The following is a 20646-nucleotide window of genomic DNA, read 5'->3' on the forward strand; positions in this document are numbered from 1 at the left end:
GGTGTCACACAGCAATGTGACAATATATTTAGTGCCAGCATTAAAAGGTGACTTTGAGTCTTTCTTCCTGAAATTAGTGGTATTTGTTACTCACCATGAGAATACCAGTTCTCATATCCTTCTGGGAGCACAGAGACTTCCCACCTGTCTCCAGGGAATGCATTTCATTAACTGTTCCACACTCTAAAGTGTGAAGGATGTTATGGCATTTTCAATAGCTTGCCCTGGGCCATAAGTGACCATCATTCCTTCATAAAAAGGCTACTCAATGCTCTTGATGTGACTAAACATAATTAAGGCATAGGGAGTTAAAAGCAGTTCTGTTAAAGAATTTGTAATGGCATAGTACACTTTCCTTAAAAAGTGGGCTGCATTCTCCCTTAAACAGATATAGAAGAGATACAGGGTAACATATCAATGTTTGATGGTTAATCACTTGACTCCAGAGGAAGGGTCAAAATTTTTCCAATCCTGAATCTGTGGAAATCCGCAAAGGACATTGTCCTGTTCTGCTATATAAGGGGGACTCGGGAAGGATTCTTTTTGATAGATTTCTCGGACGAAAATAAAGCGTAAACACAGCAATATTATATTTATCTGAGAACCGTCTATTGGTAAAAAAAGGGTAAGTGTTCCTACTAAAGGGGAATAGAAAAGAGAGCAGACAGAGAGGGAAAAAGCGAGACGGAGAGAGAAACAGAAGACAGGGACAGCATTACTGCAAGAACCCTGGCGCTCTGTCAGCATCAGCTCGGCAGACGGGAGCAGGCGTGCTGGAAGCTGCGGTGAGTCTGCGTGGCTCCTGTGGCGGGTTGGGTGCAATTTCCAAACAGCAGCAGGCTGCGTGTCCCTTTTCCATCGGCGGAGAACAGGCTGCCCTGGCCACAGGCGCACTACTGGAGCAGCTGCAGGCCCCAGGGTCGGGGGGCGGCGGCCGCGCGCGGTGGCTACGGCTGGGTGCGGCAGCGGCGACAGGCTGCTCATTACGGGCTGGTGCTACGGCAGTTGGTGGAGGCGGGCAGGGCAGGAAACAGCGGCGGCAGGGTCGCGGTTCGGGACGAGCAGGCTCGTCCTGCGGACGACGGCGGCGGCTGCGGGCTCGGCTGGGTGCGGGCGGTGGCGGCTGTGCCCGGGAAGCAGAGGGACAGCTGGCTGCGGCCGCACCCGCTCCGCCGCGGAGGCAGTAGAGCACGAGGTCATCGCGATGGCAAGCTGGTGTGCGGGAACGATGAGGAAGGAGCAGGACCACAGGGAGGAAAAGGCGAGGGGGAGGGGAGAAAGGCCAAGCGGACCCTACAGACGAGGCCCCGCTCGCTCCAAGGTACCCAATGAAACTGGCTCCTGTTGTGTTGCGCTTAGGTGCTTTTATGTGCTACGGTTCCTTCCACAGCTTGATTTCTTGGGCCCTTTTCGCGGGCATCCGGGGGTCTCCCCACTTGCGAGTGGGAAGGTCGCTCACAGCCCCATCGTGGGAGCTTCCTCTGCCTGGACTGGCTGCCAGGCGAAGCCTCCCCGGTGACAGGGCTAAAAGCACATCTACCGCCTGTACAGGAATTCTTCACCTCATATGTAACATATATTGAGGCATAAATAAAAATCAGATTGTCTCCTCTCAGACACTAAAACCAGTCTGATTTTCACCACCAAGAAATGAATTGCAGTTTATCTCTGCTTTGGGTAGTATTGCATATTTTTGGTTATAAAAACTAATTTTAACATCTTTGGAGCATTCCACCAGCTCCTGCCACCCATGTGCTGTCTAAGCTGTTTATCTTTTCCATGATTCTGACTTGATCAGTGCTGTCCCTGTGGGGATGTTCATCACAGACTGTACTTTGCCTCCCAAGTGTGTGGACACCGTGAACTGCCTTGAACAGCCTTGCTCGGGTGCATTGGTGCTGTTCAGGCCAGAACTTTTTACCCCAAACTGCAAGAGATGTAAACCTTGGCCCTTAATATGGATTATATCTATCTAGGAACAGACCAGACTTAGTTCCATTTGTGAGGACAGGTCTGTAGAGTCACTTGCCTTATGCAAACAGTGTAATTTCAAATACATCAAAATAGTAAATTAACTCATAGCTGTATCCTTCAAAATTATTTCTGCTATGGAATTCTTCATGTGTCAACAGATTTTTACCGCAGTGTTAGGAGAGATGGAGGATGAGGAACATCTGGTTTGGAAATGAAAAGAACTTTAAAGAAAATTATGCGATTTTACTACAAACTTTGTAAACTTACTACTGAAATAAATGTCAAGACGTTTCTTTCTTAAGTCTTATGACAGACTAAGAAGATAAAGCAGAATCAAGCAGCAGTAGGGCACTATGAGTTTGGGCTCCTCTTCTAGGTCTAGCAGTGATTGACCAGCACAAATTGTTGCTGTCACAATGTTAAGTAATACCTGAGAATACCTAATTGTGTCTCTTGTTCCTTAGCAATTAAAAGCTGAAGTTTTAGTTACGTGTATTCTGCAGACATCATCTGTAGGTGCCACTGTTGCAGTTGGAGGTGCTGATTGTTTCAGTGAAATTCAGCTTGCTTGCCAGGGGCTGATGAGACTGTGCATGTATATTTACCTTCTGGGCTTGCCATTTAATTGAATCTAAAATCAATTTTCAATTAGTAGTGGTTTGGCACCTCATATTAGCTGTTGGAATTGTGAATAAGGGTAAAGAGTAAAGCATGCAAAACTATAATTACTTTTACCTTAACGAAATTAACATTAGTAGCATTAGGAGGAGATGTGCTGAGTACTTAAAGAGCTCAAGAGAGTTAACACTGACATGTCCAGAGATGCCAAGCATTGCCAGGGCTGACCATAAGTATGGTGTTCCTACATTTATCACACCAGCACAACAAATGGAAATTATTTTGACTACTGATGGAGAAACAGGACGTTCCTACACAACATCCCTACGATCTAGGTTATTTTCCTTGAAATGGGAGCATGTCACATCAGCTCTACTGTGTGAAAAAAAATTAACTGGAAACCTCAAACTAAATTGCTCTTTGTTAGATTTTGTAGGTCTGATACAAAACTAATTTTAAAATGTATCTAAGGCATGTATATATGTCTGAACACCCTGGAGAATATGATTTACAAATGGGGTTTCCATTACTTAGTGTCTTTAGTTTCTAAGATCTGTGGTTTTCCAGTCAGTGGTTGATATCTGAAGAGCCCTTGGCCCCTTTCTTGTCAGTGCAGCTGCATCACCTCACAGTGGAGAACTGGTCAATAACTTTGCATTCTGTTCCAGAGCGACCATTATTTTGCAACCATTGCCTTTTGGGCTATTTGTTTTAAATTGTTGCAACACAAAATCAATACAACAGAGAAGGGCTCAAATGGTAAACACTGAAAATGGGAATGCAGTTTCTCCTGCTAACCACCCCCCCCTCAATCCCCCACAACGTGTGTTTTCATTATTTTTAGCACGGAGGATTGTCTGTTTCTTTTTCCCGAATTTATGAGAAGTTTTACTTCTGTGAACAGCCCAGGCGATTTTCTTCTAAGTATTTCTGTAGGAAGTCTGAGAAGGTCTTCCACAGAGATAAGCTTAATGACAAACAGTGGAGAAATAGTTGGAATGTTGTAAGAACAAACTGGATAGTCTTCATATTCTATTATGTGGTCTATCTTTCTGGGGGACACATGGGCAGCATAAAAAAAAGAAAAACAAACTATAAAAAACCCCAACCCCAAAACCATGAAATTCCTGTTAATAAGTCACAAGTTAGAAAAGTAATTTCATAATGTGTGTGATATCTGAAGTAGGAGTTAGCAAAATTTTCTCTTCAAGCAGCTGATTCTAACACCACCTGATGATTGCTCCTTGGAATGTCGGAGGAGCCCCAGAGCTACTCTGATTTGGTCTGACTGCTCCAGGCCCTGGCACTATTCTTGCCTGGATATTTCCCCCATCACCCTTGCTCTTGCTTGGACAGCCTTATCCTGGCTGTCCCTGTATTGATCCCTGGCTGCCAGGGAGGTCCCAGGAGGATGGAGTGAGTTGCCAGGCTGATGTATCACTGTCCTTTGGTCCTTTTACTCCCAGTCAAGTATAGGAAGTAATGGAAAACTTGCAACAAAGTTTGACTGCTGCTATGGATTTTCTTTGCTCCTTTAATGCTGACTAATACATAATATTTTCTTCAGGTATAAAATGGCTACAGATGGCCTTGGTGTTTAGCATTGTTGGTTTTCCACTTATGTCCAAGATCTGTTCTAAGACTTGGTCTCAGTTTTCTGACTCAGTCCAATTTCTACCATTTGCAGAATTAACTACAGTAATTCCTAGGAAAAAATTATCTGTTGTGCTGCACCTTACACTTCTTTCCTGAAAATACTTCCATATATGTATTGAATAGTATAATGTCTAGATTGTTTTAGAGATTTTTTTTTTTATTTTCAAAGAAGGTCTTAGGAGAAAATAGTGTTTCTTTTTAGACTTAGTAGTTAGGGCTGCTTGAAGATGAGCATTCCTTTGGAGTCAGTGGCTTTTCACTACTACAATGCTAATTAAGCTTGCTGGACGAGAAGAAAGAGGTGGCTCTTGATCTTCTATATTAATTTTGGTTACTGCTGTACTTTTTTTTTCTTCTCTGCTTCAGAGACCCAAAAGACTTTGGTTTTAAATTAACTTTTGTTAATTGCCTTGTTTGTACAACCAAAAGTGGGATGTTTGGCCCTATTCTATTGATTGAATCTGGGTGACATCCTTAGAGCTGTGGTGAGTAACCTGTGTCATAGAGGTGGCAGTGGTGAACATAGAGTGTCTTGGCTTGGAAGGAACATTAAAGATCACCTGGTTCTATGCCATAGGTAGGGACACCTTTCACTAAACCATTTTGTCAGAGGTCCATCCAGCCTGGGCTTTACACTTTGTGTTATTAAATCTCCTGAGATTCTCATCTGTTTCTCATCTTCTGAGCTTGTCCAGGTCTCTCTGGATGACACTCCATAACAGAATGCTCTTGTTGAGCTCTTGTCTGGAGAAAAACAGCTGCTGTGGAGGTGCAGCCTTCACCATTCATAAGATTTCAGCACAATTTTAGAAGCAGAGATCTGACAAACCCCTGCTTGAAAACATTGGTCATATATGAGATGTTTTCTGGTGTATTGTCTGTTATACCATGGCTCTGTATTGTTCCATGGTAACTCTTCTGTGTTGATACTGTGGGTCTTCAAAGGCAAGAAAAATCTATCAATAAATGCTAACAATAGTATGGATTAGGTAAAACAGAATATGTAATTGTAATAGGGAAGAACATGGGAATTCATGGTTTGGGTGGGGAATCCTATAAACCCCCAAATCCCCCGAGTCTTTACAATAGGGAATGATATAAACCCCAAAATACCCTTGATCATTAAAACCAAAACAGCATTATCTGTGCTAAAATGAATGCTCAGAATTGTTCCTATAACCGTCTGGATGTTTATGGGCATCTTAAATGGGCTTTTGTGTGAGAAGCCATTGGCAATCATAATTAAAACTTCCCCAAACATATATTATTTATGGCACACTTAGTCTCTGTAATAAGTAAGAATTTAAAGGCTTAAGGAGCTTCAGATGAACTGCAGCAATGTGTTAATAACCTTCTATATCTTATTGAGTACCTCAGCTGTCTTTAATGGCTTTTACTCTTGAAGTGTTCTGAAAGTTTTTTTTACCAGTCTGTTTATGGTTATTAGTAGAGTTATTTCACAATCAAAACATTTCCAAGTACTTTAGCTCAAGATATCTTACCCTTGTATCATTTTATAAAGTTCCTAAATGTATTGTCTCACACCAATGTTGACTCCTGCAACTAAAACCAAAAATGTATCTAATTTGTCTCTTAGACAAACAAAAGGGCTGTTATAAAATGCTGTGAGGAAAAATCACCAAAAGGCAAACACTGCAGAAAACTCCCCATCATTTCTTTCAAACTTTTGGTCAGCCAGTGGTGGGGGATTAATGAAGGTTGTGGTCCCAGGGAGGAGGCTGGTGTTTGGCACACTTAAATATCAGACCTTAGGCTGAAGTTGTGCTTTTCCTGCTGACTCAGAAAAGTATGCTGTTCCCAGGGCTCTCTCAGCACAGCCTGGGTCTCATCCATCTGCTCCTAGGTAATGCCAGAGTTTCCAAAATACTTTACAGGGAAGCAAATAATGTGACTGATGCCTCTGTTCTCTCAGAAAATGCCAAGATAAAGTACGAAGTGTTCTGTTCTCCTCAACCCAAAATATTTCTTTACATATGCAGAAAATCTTCTCAGAGGACGTTGCCAGAGCGCTGGGAGTTGTATGTAACTGAAATTCTCTATTTCACTATGTCAATCCATATTATGTAACACTTTTTTTTTTTTTTCCTTCAATGCTTTCATTGAGACCATTTTTATTTTTGGAGCCTTCAGCTGCCCATGGTAACTCCACTGAAGAAGAATCAGTCCAGAAGTTTTATAGCTAGGCACAACCCTTTGCAGCCCTTTTTTTATTTTCCAGTTCTGTGTGTTGATTAGTTCTGCTTAACATTTAAAGATAAACTAATGCTGTGGCACACGAGGTTTAGCATAATAAATAGGAAGATTACCAAGCCTTTCTTCAGGTTAAGGAAGAATCAGCCTGTGTGCAAATCCTGCAATTTGTGCAACATTGGGAAAAAGAGATAATAACTTGCAAATGCAGAATAGGCACCTTTATTATTATCTTCTGGCAAATTCAATAGTGTAAAATTTTTATTCACCAGAGACAGGATGTCTTGGATCATCTAATTCTACATTTGAACTTGGCAGGCCTTTACAAGCAAGGACAGCTCAGCAGTGAATATTAAATTGTAAAAATAAGGAAGTGTTCTTTCAAAGGGTAGAATACATTGGTAATGTCATGTGTTATAACCTATAAACTGTACCTCTGTAAATACTTGAAAGGCTGTCAGGATGTTTAAATAAAAATTTAATGTTTCCAACAAATAAATCTTTATAAATGTGTTGACCCTCTATTTTTCTTGAGCCTGTTCAGCTATGGAGAAATCACTGTTACCAGGAATGCTCCATCAAGCTGCTGGTTTTTGTGACAACAAGAGTTTGTCAAACTTCTCTTGTATCTGTAACCTGAACTTGGAAATACACGTTGATGCACAGGAAGGGAGACTGAAAGCTCTGGAATGCTGTGAGTCGTCTTTGCAATTGTCTGGATGAATATCTGCCTTTTTAGTGCTTTCTAATATCACTGTTTCCAAGGAAAAGTAATGGTTCTGCATAGAAAAGTACTATTGGCAAATCTTGCAAAGCCAACCAGGCAGGTTAATCTTGCAATTTGCAGCCACAGTAATTAGACAATGATAGTGAGATTATGAATCCCAGGGTCAATAACAAATGAACCCCAGCTAATTGCTGACTTTACTTGATATGATAAACCCACACCTCGTGGTTGGTAAATGGTTTCTGGACACTGTATCTAGACTACAGTTTGGGTCTTTGCTCTATATCCGAATAAATGAATTCTCTGTATCTGCAGTCTTGTGGTGAAGGGTTCCATCATTTACCTCTAACTTTTGTGGAGGATCTTTCGCCTTCAACCTGAATCCCATTAGTTCTTCTGGTGCTTCTTCCGTACCTGTGTGTCACCTTTTGTGATACTGTGACCTTGTGTCACACTGACCAACAATTTACTGTTTCTCTCTGCTCACTTTTCAGCTTGCTTATATTGACCTCATGGTGCCTAATGTGGCACAGAAGAGTCAAAGCTCTCTGGGTAAAATATCTTTCATTTTTGCACTTGAGAAGCACTTAAATAACCAGTGCAGTGATCTGATCTGGCTGTCTGCAATATACTACAAATAACTTGTAGGCAAAATTGTCTCATGAAATCACATTTCATGTAAGGAATTGATAGTTTTTAGCTGAAAATTTAAAATTAACTGATTTATTTTTATATTTTTCTGTTTTGCATAGTAAAGTAATCACATCTTGGCTTACAAAATCAAACAATGCCAATCCAGGTAAAGCAGTAAGATCTAGAGTTTTTCACTCTCTGTGTTTGGTCAACTGGAGTGGAGGGGTATACAAAAGTTTCTTCAGTAAATTCCCACTATGAAAGTGGCTTCTATGGGCCACACTGGCTTTTTCGATTGTTTTTTCTTTTCACATGTTTAGTCATCACCTGTCAGAACACACTGACTTCCAAAAGAAAGAGGTTCAAGAAACTGAATTTTAAAGGAATGAGTTTTAGGAAAAAGTTTTTTGTGCATACAAGGCATTGGTGAGGATGAAAAGATGCATCAGCCAAAGCCTTTCTGACAAACACAAATTGGGAAAACTCAGCAGAATTGAGGTATTGACATTTGTGTTGCATGTTGTGTTGTTCTCTAGGCATCTACAGGGCAGGTTAAAAGCTGAATAGGAAACCTGAAGATGTCTGGGCAGACAGATGGAGGCAGAAGAGATTGGGTCTTCTTTGCCTGGCTGCTGATTTATGTGGACGGCACAGCAGAAGAAAGTGGTAAACATAGTTTAGAATTGTCAAATGTGGATATTTTTCATGGTTTTGGCAGTACAGTGGACAAGGTACTTTAAACAGCTTCCTTCACTCCCTATATGAGTGACTTTGCAACCTGGTGTACCAAAACTATTAAGACCCCATCACAAAAAAATAAAAGGATGTTCTTGAATTCAGAGTGTGATATGAAACCCAACTCTGAGTGTGACATGAAGACCCACAGTCTGAGAAGTCTCAGTTGCTGCCCAGGACTGGTTAATTGAGTTGCACAGTGGCTGATAAATGCAGCATAAGAATGTGCTGAGGTGTTTGCTACAATAATGAATTCTGTGTACAGCAGCCACATGGCAAGGATGAGTGATGGTTCCTTATGTTACTTAACTTCTGACTTTTCCTTACCTTACAGTGCTTGGCTTTGCAGCTTTGATTGTGCTATTTAAACAAGAGATATCTTTGTAGTATTTTTTCAGTAGTTTCAATGGATGGTGGTGTAATAGAGCCTTTTTTTTTGCTGGATTTTGCACACAGTTAAAGAAATAAAATTCCAAGAAAGCGTCCCTAAATTATTCTTTAAACTCTGTTTGGCTTTGGTAAATTACTTCTTGTAAGCTTGAGAAATGAAAAGTCTTGTTTCCTGGAGTGATTTGATTGGCAATTTAGAGATGAATTCTTAAACTGGAAGAGTGTATTTTATAAGTTTAAATACAAAATTGCAGAACAGCTCAAGGCTGTAATTGCCCAGTGTTTCTTCTAGAAACACTGTTTTGCTGGATATATATACACCAAACATGTCCTTCTGACATTGATAATGAAAAAGAGACACACTGATAATTTCATAGAGCTATAAGTGGTGAGACCACTCCATCCTTATATCTGTTCTCAGCTGCAAATCCCAATGTTTTCTTGTCAATAAACAAACTTTAAACCACAATCTTAACATATTTGTAGGCAATTGGTCTCTGTTGCATCCTTTACGTTATCTGATGATAATGCTTTTTCATTTCTTAGCTTGCAAACTCATTTTTTAAATATGTGTAAAATTTTCTTAGTAACAGGGACAAGTTGGTGGGATGAAAAGATGGATAAAAAGTTTACTATTAAGAATTACGAAGATACTCTGTGAGGTTTCCTCCTTTACAGAGCAAACTCTAAAATAAGCTCTGTAAAGGGAGAGAGGGAGGGCACAAACAGATTAGAGATGTTTTGGAAGCAAGAACAGGAGCTGGACCTTGGGTATATTAAATAGAATGACAGAGACAGGCTGCAAATCACTTTAGGCAAAATATTAATACCGGCCAGAATGTCTCTAATACCTTATGCTAGAACTAATTATTAATACGTTGCATCTCTCTTATGTGACTTGATAGAGTCATTCACAAGCTGAGGGTCTGTCAAGTGGGTTATCTCTTCAGTCCTGGGCTGTCCAAGTGCAGCATCTCTACTGATCTGTGATAACTTACTGCTTGGGAACTTAACAGGACTAAAATTCTGTTTCAGCAATAGCTTAAATATTGCTGTTGGTAGAACACTGCATCCGTCCCTGTTAACTTAGCCAGTTAGAAAAATCATTGATTTTCTCTTTTCTTAAGCTTTTGGCATCCTTTATGTACCCAACTCAAGAGCTGATCATTCCTTGACCCTTCTCTGTTATACTGAGCCGTTCATCAAAGCTCTCTGTGATTTTTTTGACAGTAATGAGACCAATGCATCACTGTTCATTGCTCTGGCAAAAGCCTCAAGTATTTGATGCACAGACATTGCCTGTTGGACTCAAGTCCTAAAATCTACTACAGTCCTCAAGTGTGTCAGGAAAAGTGCATGATCCCTCTTGTATAGATAAATATTGAGTATTTAGTTCTACAATGGACAGTGTCTTTTGGGTTCTAGACAGTTATAATGATAAAAAAGTCTGTATTTTAAATGAAAGCAGAGTCCTGCTGAAAAACTATCACTTATTTCTAGCATGGCTGGTGTACTGACTGTGGGGGAGATGTATTTGTGTTAGCACAACAGGCTGATTCTCTTAGGCCTTGGTGTCTTTTGATAAATCTTACATTTTGCTGTGAATTAAATTAATATGTTCTCCTTGTACTGTGCATCTGAGAACTATGGAATTTGATTAGAGAATATAAGAAACCCTTTCAGGTTTTGCATCACGCTCCAGCATCTCTGCGGAGCTCTACAGTGCTCAGAAAAATGAGCAGTAAATGCAGCATTTCCTATCACATGTCACAGACCTTTTCTTGCAAGGGACCTGGGCTGGGAACATGTTGCATCCAGGCCTGTGATGAATCAGCAGCCCAGCTGTGATAATGGTTTTAGGGAATGAAAAAAAGCCTGTTTGTTGCGGTTACATTGAGCAGCAGCGGCTGTAATGCAAGAATACTCATCCCAAAATAATCTGGTTTGCTTCATGTGGCTTTGGAAACTGGCGAGGTAAGTGTACTTAATTCCTGCAGAGGCAGGGAAAAGTTTGCTGAGAGTGCTTTTAGTAGCTGGCTTTGCTCTGATAGCAGCAACCATTCTGGAGTGAGTAAAAGCCATGGCAAAATGTGCCTGGGGCAGTTTTCCTGACTTTCTTCAGCTCCAGTCCCTAAGTGCATTTATTTCCTTAAACCAAGGGGAGTTAGGTAGTCAAACTCTTCTGTAATTCAGCAGTTTCTCAGAAATTTGACCCCAGGGTCAAAGCAATATTTATATGTCACCAATTGGTGTTTTTCCCTTAGCAAGTTATGTACCTTTGTCTTTGCGAAATTATCCAGTGCTAATATATACTATTTATGGCTTTAGGGATTTTAATACTGAAGGACATCCTGGAAAAGATGGATTTTTTTTTTGTGTGTGTCCCACGTCCTGGCTGGAATTTAGAGCTGGTATGTGCTTAATTCTCATTAGGTTACAGAAGTCAGTGTTTCAAAAGAAAATTTGTGTTGGGATTCTTATGGGAGTTGGTTTTTTTTGTGTCTTTTGATGGATTCCACTCCATCCCAACCCGGCTCCCAATTCTAATTCCTAATGTATCAAACTGGGAGTTTTTTCCTCTGTATCCAGCAAGGGAATTGCAGTTTCTTGTGCTGTTTGGGGATATTTGCTGTAGACAACTTGATGATAAATGGAATTGTTTGTACCTGAAGGTTGCTCAAAGCTAATACAGTAGTGCCTATGAGACTTTGATAAGAATACATTTCTCACATAGGGGTTGTATAGATGAGTTGTAATTCACCATTGAGACCCTTTTTCCATGTTACTGCAACCAGACTATATTGGAAGAATGCAGTGTGGAATCTACCAGGCTATCTCAAATCTTTTAAAAGCCTCCTCATTCCCACTGCTGAGTTTCTCTCTGTTGAATTGGTTTTCTTTACAGAAATGGTGAGCGCTACTAATATTTCTGAAAAACAAAATACAAAGTATTTTGTTCAACATGGGTAGCTTAGATCAATCCTGGAGAGAAACTCACAGCATCTGAGACAACATATTCAACATAAAGTGTGCGAGAGGATCCTCATGGAGCTGAATATAAAGAGAGAGTAGAGAGATGTTACAGATGGTAGGAAATAAAGCCCTGAGGGCTCAGCTGGCATGGCACTCAGGAAGAAGATATGCCATCTTCTTGCCTCTAACACTGGATTTCTCATTGTGTATGGGATAATTTCAGTAAGTGCTGACAAAGAGCTATAAGATCTCAGCCCTTCAAGGATCTGGCTGTTTTGTAAGGACTTCAAAGGAAATTGGAAAACAAGGTATGAACAGAAAAAATTTTGTGTTATGGGACTTCATTTTGGTCCAGAAGCCACAAATCTCATTGCAATTAGTGTTGAAGTCCCAGTGGATCTGATAAATAATTGATTTAAAGGGGCTGTTGGTGGAGCAGAGAAGAATGGAACAGCAGTAAGGTCAGCAGCAGCTTTGCACAAATACATGGGCAGTGGCAACTTCAGTGCTGTATTGATCAGGACTGGTGGAAGCAGAAGATTTGTGGGGGTCAGGAACATTATAAAGGGTTTTTATACTCTTCATAATGTTCCTGACCCCCACAAATCTTTTCTACCCCTGCATTATGAAGGGTATAAAAACCTCCTTGGCTTTAGCCCCATGAGATATGGAAAGAAAACAAGCATTTAGGTTTGATGAATGACCAACACTTGGGGAAATGTGGACCTTGGCATTGTACCCAGAAGAGATCACTTTTTTATGGTAAATGTTGAAGGGAAAGAAGGGAGGATCAAGAGGTTTGAAAGCACGGAGCTGCTGAGGAGCTACTTAAATGAGTGGGAAAGTGTTGAACCCTAAGCCCTTGTGGAATTTTGCCTTGTGATCTGAAATATTTGTCTGCTCTTGGCCTATATCCAGTACTGTAAGGACCTACAGGACAAGCTGGGTGTTCAATAGTCAGCCAAGAAATTGCACTGAAAATATGTCTTTAGATGATGATCGCAGCTCATATATCAGTGCTATCCATGACATGGTGTTCCTCTCTGTACTGCAGAGGTGTCTTAGGGTGCAAATGCCGGATGTGGCTGGGGGTGTGTATTCTGTTGCCATCTATTAGATGTGGGGCAGTTTCTTCTGTTAATGAGCCACCTGTTAAAACCAAGTGGGGTAGTTTTCTTTGTCTCTTCCACAACCAATCCTCCCTCTGGGAAATATCTTCTGTTATTGGGCCATTGAGTGTCACTGCATGACTGATAAAATTACATCATCCCATTGGGAGATGCTCCGCCCAGGGGGAGGAGCCAAGCATTCCTGCCTGGATATAATCTGAGGGTTGGAACACCACAGCAGTCTTTTCCCACTGCATTCCCAGAGGAGCAGCTTTCTTTTCCACTGGATTCTCAGAGGAAGACCAGGCCCATATACACCACCACTGGACCTTCAGAGGAAAACTCCCCCCTTGTGCAGGATCCCTGCTCCACCAGAACCACAGCTGGCACTGCAGGAGGGCTGAGCCACCATGGAATGGGGAAATAATTCCTTGAAGGTGATCTTCATCTTTCTACTGTGCCACCACCTTGACCAACAGGGGGTCAGGTCCTATACTGACTCTGTCAGTGTTGTTTTGTATTATTGCATTTTTATTTTTCCTGATAAAACTGTTATTCCTACTCCCATATTTTTGCCTGAGAAGCCCCTTAATTTCAAAATTATAGTAATTCAGAGGGAGGGGGTTTACATTTTCCATTTCAAGAGGGACTCCTGCCTTCCTTAGCAGACACCTGTCTTTTCAAACCAAGACAGAAGGCAAGCAAGTGGGCTTAGTATCTGCAGACTAAAATCTTGAGGAATTATTCCATTAGCAACCCAAGTATCAACATTAAAAACTTCCTAGTGTTGCCTAGCCTCTCAGTTTTGTTCATGGAGAGGCACTGCCTAGCTGCACTGTCCTTTCATGGTATGAGACCAGAAGAATAAACTCCACTGTGCAACATTTGTTTGATTTAGGCATATAATAAGTAGTTACAGCTATCTATTCTTTAAGGGAACCTGAAAGATCCTGCAGCAGGTACTCTTGGGTGGCCAGGAGTCTTGCTTGATGATCCCTCAGATGCCTGGAGCACCCCTGGGGCTTGTCAGGCAGATGGAGGAATCACACAGTGCAATTTCTTTCATGGCATCTTCATAGTTATATTGGATTTCCCTGCTCCCACAAGCTAAAATAAAGGACTATGAATAAAACTCAGAACAGGACAGAATTTATCAAAGCTTACAGTTATGAAAGGTTCATTTTAAGTCTAATTTGAGGCAACTGCTCAAAGACTCTGTGGTGCTGGTTAAAAATTCAAAGCAGAAGAGAGTTTCATAATCACTTTTTTTTTTGACAAAAATTATACTATTTCATCTAGTTCTAAGAGTTCTGGAAAAAACTGAAACACTGTAGCTGAAGAGAGCAAGAACTGAATTGGAGAGATTAAAATATCATACTAATATAAACTAGCACAAGTTGAGTGTAGCTGCTCAGACTTACTCTAGCAGCAATGGTATATTGGCAGTCTAGGACTGCACAGAGTACTTATTCACTGCAGTAGCACTGGGGTCTGTGCCTCAGTTTCCTTCTCCTTGGATGACCTAGACAAGAGAATTGGATAGAACTGGAGCTAAAATGCAGGGACCCTGTTGGCATTTAGAGACCTTGTTGCAGTTTGAGTTTCCTCTGTCCCTACTTTATACTGTCCTATCCACAATCTCCCTTTCCATTCCTGCCTTGTGTCTTACAATCAACCCCCAGGACAAGAAATTACTTCCTTTTCTATCTTCCCCTTTAGCTGCTCCCTTTAACCCTTCACAGTTCTTGAGAGCAAAAACTGTACAGGTACTGTATGACATGGGGGGTATTTGTGTATTTTGACACCTCAGGCCCAGGGTATGTCCCTGCACTGTGGTTTATAAATCCCCTGGGGTCAAGACCTCTCCCTGCTGTGTGTGTGCAGCTCCTGGCACAATTTCCTGTCAACCTGGCTTGGTCTGTAGGTACCACCTAGGAAATACAAGTAATAAAAGTAATGGCAAAGGAATCGTCTCATTAGTCTTGAAGTTATCCAGAGTATCACCTTCAGTAAAGTGGCATGAAGTTTCTAGTTTATGAAATTTATCTGCGCAGCAAAGGATAGATAACCCAAAAGAAAAAGGTATGTGCACTAACATCAGAACATTTTTGATCTTGAAACTGGGACTGTGCAATTAATCTGGTTTCCCAGAAGCTAGCAGAAACTTCCAAATATGAAATTATTCCCCTTCTGCAGAAATGAAAGGATTCAAAAGATCAGCCTCAGCAATTTTTGCTGGGACTGTGCCCAGGGTATGTCATTTATTTTCCAATTTTTTTTCAATTAGATTATTTTTTCTCTTTCAAAAGAGAGGATGTCCGACTATTTAATCTAATCTAATCTAGTTAATTTATTGTCTTTATCCTGCTGAGTCTCTCACTGCAAATCCAATAGCGCTCTTATAGCACAGACCTTGGGAGACCTCCAGGGAGCTTTTGCACTACTTTTCCAGTAGCGAAGCTTACTGGGGTCAAGAACTTTGTTTCGGTTGCAATGTACAGAATATTTCCATTACTCTGTCACTAGGTAGGAAAGATCTGGGTGGAAGACAGGGTAAGAAATGCAGCTATAATTTTCAAAACTGAGGAGCATTTAGGACATAATTCCTTGAAGGTGATCTTCATCTTTCTCTAGCCTTTTTGTTCCATAGCCAGGTGTTTGGTGTACTTTTTTGTGGGAATGCCATGTTTTCAGATTGGCTGTAGGGATCTCTGCTGCTTGTTCAGGGTATAGAATATTTTGTACACTGTGTAGTACTGGTATAACTGTTTATACAACAAAATATGCCAACAAAACATACTAACAAAACATACATCATAGCTCACTATCTGCTTTTGCATGTTTAATGAAGATCACTGAAACTACAGCATGCTGTGGTCCTTTTTTATTGTATGTTGTAGCAAACAAATAAACTGAAGATAAATCCAGGCCATGAAGAAAAAAGCTGAAAGATTCCTATTAGCTCCTGTGAGAAGTGGATGGGTTTTTTGTGAGAAGCTGAAACAGCTCTTGAAAACAAGGTTGACCTCAAGATCAGAGTATAACTTAAATCTTCTGTGCAAGTTTATCACCATCTGCTTTGAGTTCTGTTCCTGCTGCAGAAGGTCACACACAGAAACTAGCAGTAGACTTGAGAAGTGTCTCTCTGTCCTTAAAAGTAAAAAGTGAGACATGGAAAAACAAAGGAGGCTGTATTGCCAACTGGTGCTGTTGTAAGGAGTGAGTTATTCATCAAGGTGTGCTCCTGGAGCTGCCAAGGAGATTGTTCTGAAGTCATTATGCTTTAGATACATTCTTTTTCTCTTGGTTATTAGAAGCAAATGATTCCCCATTCTGATGAGATGGACAGTGAAACATACAATAAATGTTTATTGACATTAGTGAGAAATCCTCATACCAGTTCTGGTATTATGAGTGCAGTAAGCAGTAAGGTTGTTTACTGCTCTCTAATTTTCAAATAAAATGTGCAGTACGTGTAGATCACTATGTTTAATAATAAACTATAAGCAATACTATGTGTTTAGCCTGATGCTCTCAAACACATACACAAAAGACAAAGTGGAACTTTGCAATGCTTTGTAAATTAGGGAGAGTTTTGTGATGCTCAATTCCCTGACCAGGGACACACAGCCTCTTCCTGAGACTGTGGGATACAAATCATAGGCATGGGGGCACTACTTTGATTCCTCAGCTATCTGCTGACATCTTTGGGGTGCAGAAAAATCACAGCCATCTATGAAAGAAAATACAATTAGATACATCAGCAGTCTGAATACCATAGCATTTTTGTGTTTTTTTCTTTCAGGAGGAGGTAACTGAAATTCTCATAATTGTTGTGTTTATGAAAAATGCTACTGTTGGCAACTGCTGATTATATATGGCAGTGCTCTGGCAGAGTAAATCTGAAACCCAATGCCTGCTGGCAGAAATCTTTATTTTCCTGACCCCTAGGGATCTGGAACTCAATTAGGCTTTCCTGCCCAGGAGTTGCACAGTGCTACAATATGAGAACTGATTACTGCTAATTTTACACAGGAAGGCTTCATGCAACCTAGAGCACGTGCAGAGACAATTAGAAAGTAAGTAGCAGGAAACATTTGCATTTTTGAGACAGTAACCTTAATTTCTTCATTTCTGAAAGAATTTTTCTGGTGATATTCAGGTGTAAAATTAAGGACAGAAAGGCAAGCAAATTGTGCTTGTCTAAAACTGAGAGATTAATACTGAAATCTGTGATTTTTTAAAAAAATCTTTTATTGTTGAGAACAGGTGCAAAATGTTTCTTTTGTGCCATTCTTCCTCTTTTGATTCTCTCTTCCTGTCATTTTTCTGCACAGGTTTCATATAAATAGAACATGAATGGAGTTGCCTGCTCTGATCCAGATGGAAGGATACAGGGCTGGTATAATTTTAGTGTGGAAGATGCATTAACTTTCATTTAAATTCTGTAAATATGCATCTTCTTCACTGAACAAGTGAAGACAAACTGGGAGGCATCAGTGATAATTGTACATGGAAAGCAGGAGCCCTTGGCATTGGTACCCACACAAGCTTTTCAGTTTTGAACAGCTTAATGTGGATGAATCACTGACCTGATCTTGCAAACAATTACCCATGAATTTAGTTTTATGCACTTGTGCAGAGCTGTTGCAGGCAGCAGGTTAATTGAATTTTGGAGTAAGTGCACAATCGATAGATCAGATTGGAATGGAATTTTATGCTTGCAAACAATTTCCTTGATGCTGTATATATTTGAATTCAGGTAATTTAGGCTCTGGTTTATGAAGCTGCTCCAATTATTGCAGAAGTTTTGTCCCCCTCCAGGTAATAGTGTCATCAGAGAGCAGGTAGAAAAAGCAGCCTTAAGAATAAATTTACTCCAGGAAATGAAGCAAAATTTTACTGAGGCATTGAGGCTCTAAAATGATTTCTTTCCTCTGCTCCTGACAGAGTCCAAAATGAGGTAAATGGATGGGCTTGACAATTATATGTTCACGTTGCGTGGTGTTTGCTAACCATGGAATACAGACAGGAACTTTACAGAGGGCAAAAAAAAAATTATTCTGAAGGAGTCAAATGAGTGCAGCGCTGTGCCTAGGCTGGAGTTATTATGAAGTACAATATGACCCATGAGCTCTAAAAGGACTCAGGCTTTCAACAGCAAGTCCATTTATTGGGAGGGCTTGGAGAGAGCTATGCACAGGTGTGTGTATTCATGTTCCTCATTAGAGAAATAAAATGTACTCCCTTATTCTTAGCTCGTTTATTTTTATTTTTCAGAGCAATACTACTCCCTAAAGAGAAATAATTCTGGTCTCCATGTCAGCAGTAGTAACTGCTCTGTATTCCTCAGCTGGCTGGGCCAGCAATAAGGAACATTCGGTGTTCATTTGGGGTTCCACAGCCTAAAATATTAGAAAATCAAGAGATTCATTGAAGAGAAAGGGAGTGTATGTTGTTTCTTTTTAACCAGTTGTCTCACCTTTGCATAAATGTTAGTTGTGATGAACTGAAGAACAGCTGCAGGTGAGATCTTGATTTCTCTCCTTTAGTGACACCTAAGAAGGGAAAAATGTGAGTACTTTGGACTTAATCACCTTTTAGATATTGATGTATTCTCTTTATTAAGTAGCCACCTGTATCAACCAAATACCCTTGATGCCTTGTGAAGGCTGATCTAGAACAGAGAGTAGATGAAGCTAAAGAATAAAGTAGGGTTTTATTAGGAGGTCTCAATAGATCCACCTTGGGCAGCACAAGAGCCCAGCCAGGGCTATGCCCCTGGTGAACCAAAATGGTCACAAAATGAACAGCCTGTCATGAGGTCTCACACTTTGATAAGATTTGGTCCATTAGTGTATTGGAGCTAATTGTCCAATTACAGCTCCAGCCCATGAAGTTCCATCCTTCTTGTTTTTCTCTCTTCAGTCCACGTTGTTTGTGCTCTTGGGCCTGAGAGCTGGATCGGTTGTCCTTGGTCCCCAGCTAGAGAAGGAATTGTTTTCTCTCCCTACTCTGTGAAGAGAGCTCACCATCCCCTTATATGAAGCCCAGATCCACACACTAAAGCAGCACAGAATTTGAAAAATATAAAAGCTAAAACCTGAGGCATCACCCTCATAACCAATAATAAGGCAGAGATTTTTACTTTGAGAAGACTTTTGTAATTAAAACACACTTTTAGTGGTCCCTGCACACTGGGAAGAAAACATGATTTTGCTCTACAAAAACACTACAAAAATCATTATGTTGCCTTTCATTAAAGTACATTTTTCCTAATAAATATTTTGTCTTTAAGAATAGAAGTTTGGAATGAAGAAGTTGCTTGGCAGCTGACAAAAACAGTTAGAGCTCATGCTGTTTCTTCTCCAAATGCTGTATTTGGAGTAGTCAGTATCTCCAGGTAGCTTAGAAAGACTCATTAAACAATTACAGTATGGCAGAGACCACTGCAATTGTATTTACTTAATTTTAATTTTTTTTTGTTTTTTAATTAGAAATTGCTTTCTGAACATATCTGGAAACTTTTTTACCCCTCATCATTCTGTTATTAATAGTTTTTCTAAAAGTTACAGCCCATGTTTAGCAAATATCTGAAAACATTATGCATATTTTCTATGGCATAGTCACCCATTTATAATTTATAACACATGTTGCTAAAACAATTATTAAACATTGGTAGTTTCATGTTACTACTACTATATATTATAAACACAATAAAATCACTCAAATGTTCCCACAACCTTTTCATCAACACTCACTTGTTTTTAATATTTTTGGAAACTAGTAGTGTAAAAAGGGCTGTAATGAGCATAAATGATTAATGTCCACCTTCTCATTTGTCATGTAGGCCCACACAAAATTGTTGCTAAACCTCTATGTAAAATATACCGATCTGCAGGGTTGGAGAGAATCAGCTGTGCTTCAAGGAAATGCCAGGACTTCCAAACAAAACTTACTGGTAACCAAGTTAGTCACTGAGATGAGATGACCTGGACTTGGGCACAGCAAATGAGTTTGTTCAGCAAATGAGTCTCTGACTCCTCTTACCCTGGTCCTCAAGGGCTTTCTGCTGGGTTGGATCCTTGCTCTGCAATCCAGCCCTCACTGCTCTTTTTTCCCTGCTTTGGTTGTGGTGCCATCAGCTTCATCTCCTCCCTGGCAGATTTGGGAGTAACTGGGGTGGTGGGAAGGAGGCTGGGAGGCTTTGGGTGTGAGCTGGGCTGGGCCAAAGGCTGTGGGACAGGAATCCTTGTTCCTGTGTGAGCAGACTGCTCTGGGCAGTGCCACAGGAGAAGACTGCTGCTCTCTCCTGACCACTACTTGCTTGAAAAACCTATTTAGTATAAGACGTTTAAACAGTTCCGGAGCACAAGGTTAGGGCTTCTCCTTTCCAAGGTATCTGGACAGTGACTCTTAATTGTTGGTGTGAATCAGAACCACCTGCACTTCTCCAGCCTGGCACTGTAAGATTAATGATCTTCCTTACATTGCAAATCCCTTCAAATATCTCCCTTGGACACTGCACTCTATATTAATTTGTGGCCTTTGCCCATATCCATAAATCTTGATTTTTGACTAACAGCCTTTGAGCTCTGCTTTAATGTGCCTTTGCAAGTT

General features: G+C 40.5%; 1 long non-coding RNA gene across 1 annotated transcript in view; it reads left to right on the top strand.

The window, feature by feature from the left end:
• Positions 1-100: 100 nt before the first annotated feature.
• Positions 101-20646, top strand: part of LOC143695511 (uncharacterized) — a 169346-nt gene continuing 148800 nt past the window's right edge. Inside the window, exons 1-2 of the long non-coding RNA XR_013184771.1 lie at positions 101-785; positions 8356-8485. This is a non-coding gene — a long non-coding RNA (uncharacterized LOC143695511). The remainder of the gene's footprint in view (positions 786-8355; positions 8486-20646) is intronic.

The sequence above is a fragment of the Agelaius phoeniceus genome, chromosome 19 (genome assembly GCF_051311805.1).
Source record: "Agelaius phoeniceus isolate bAgePho1 chromosome 19, bAgePho1.hap1, whole genome shotgun sequence".
NCBI classification, from domain to species: Eukaryota; Metazoa; Chordata; class Aves; order Passeriformes; family Icteridae; genus Agelaius; species Agelaius phoeniceus.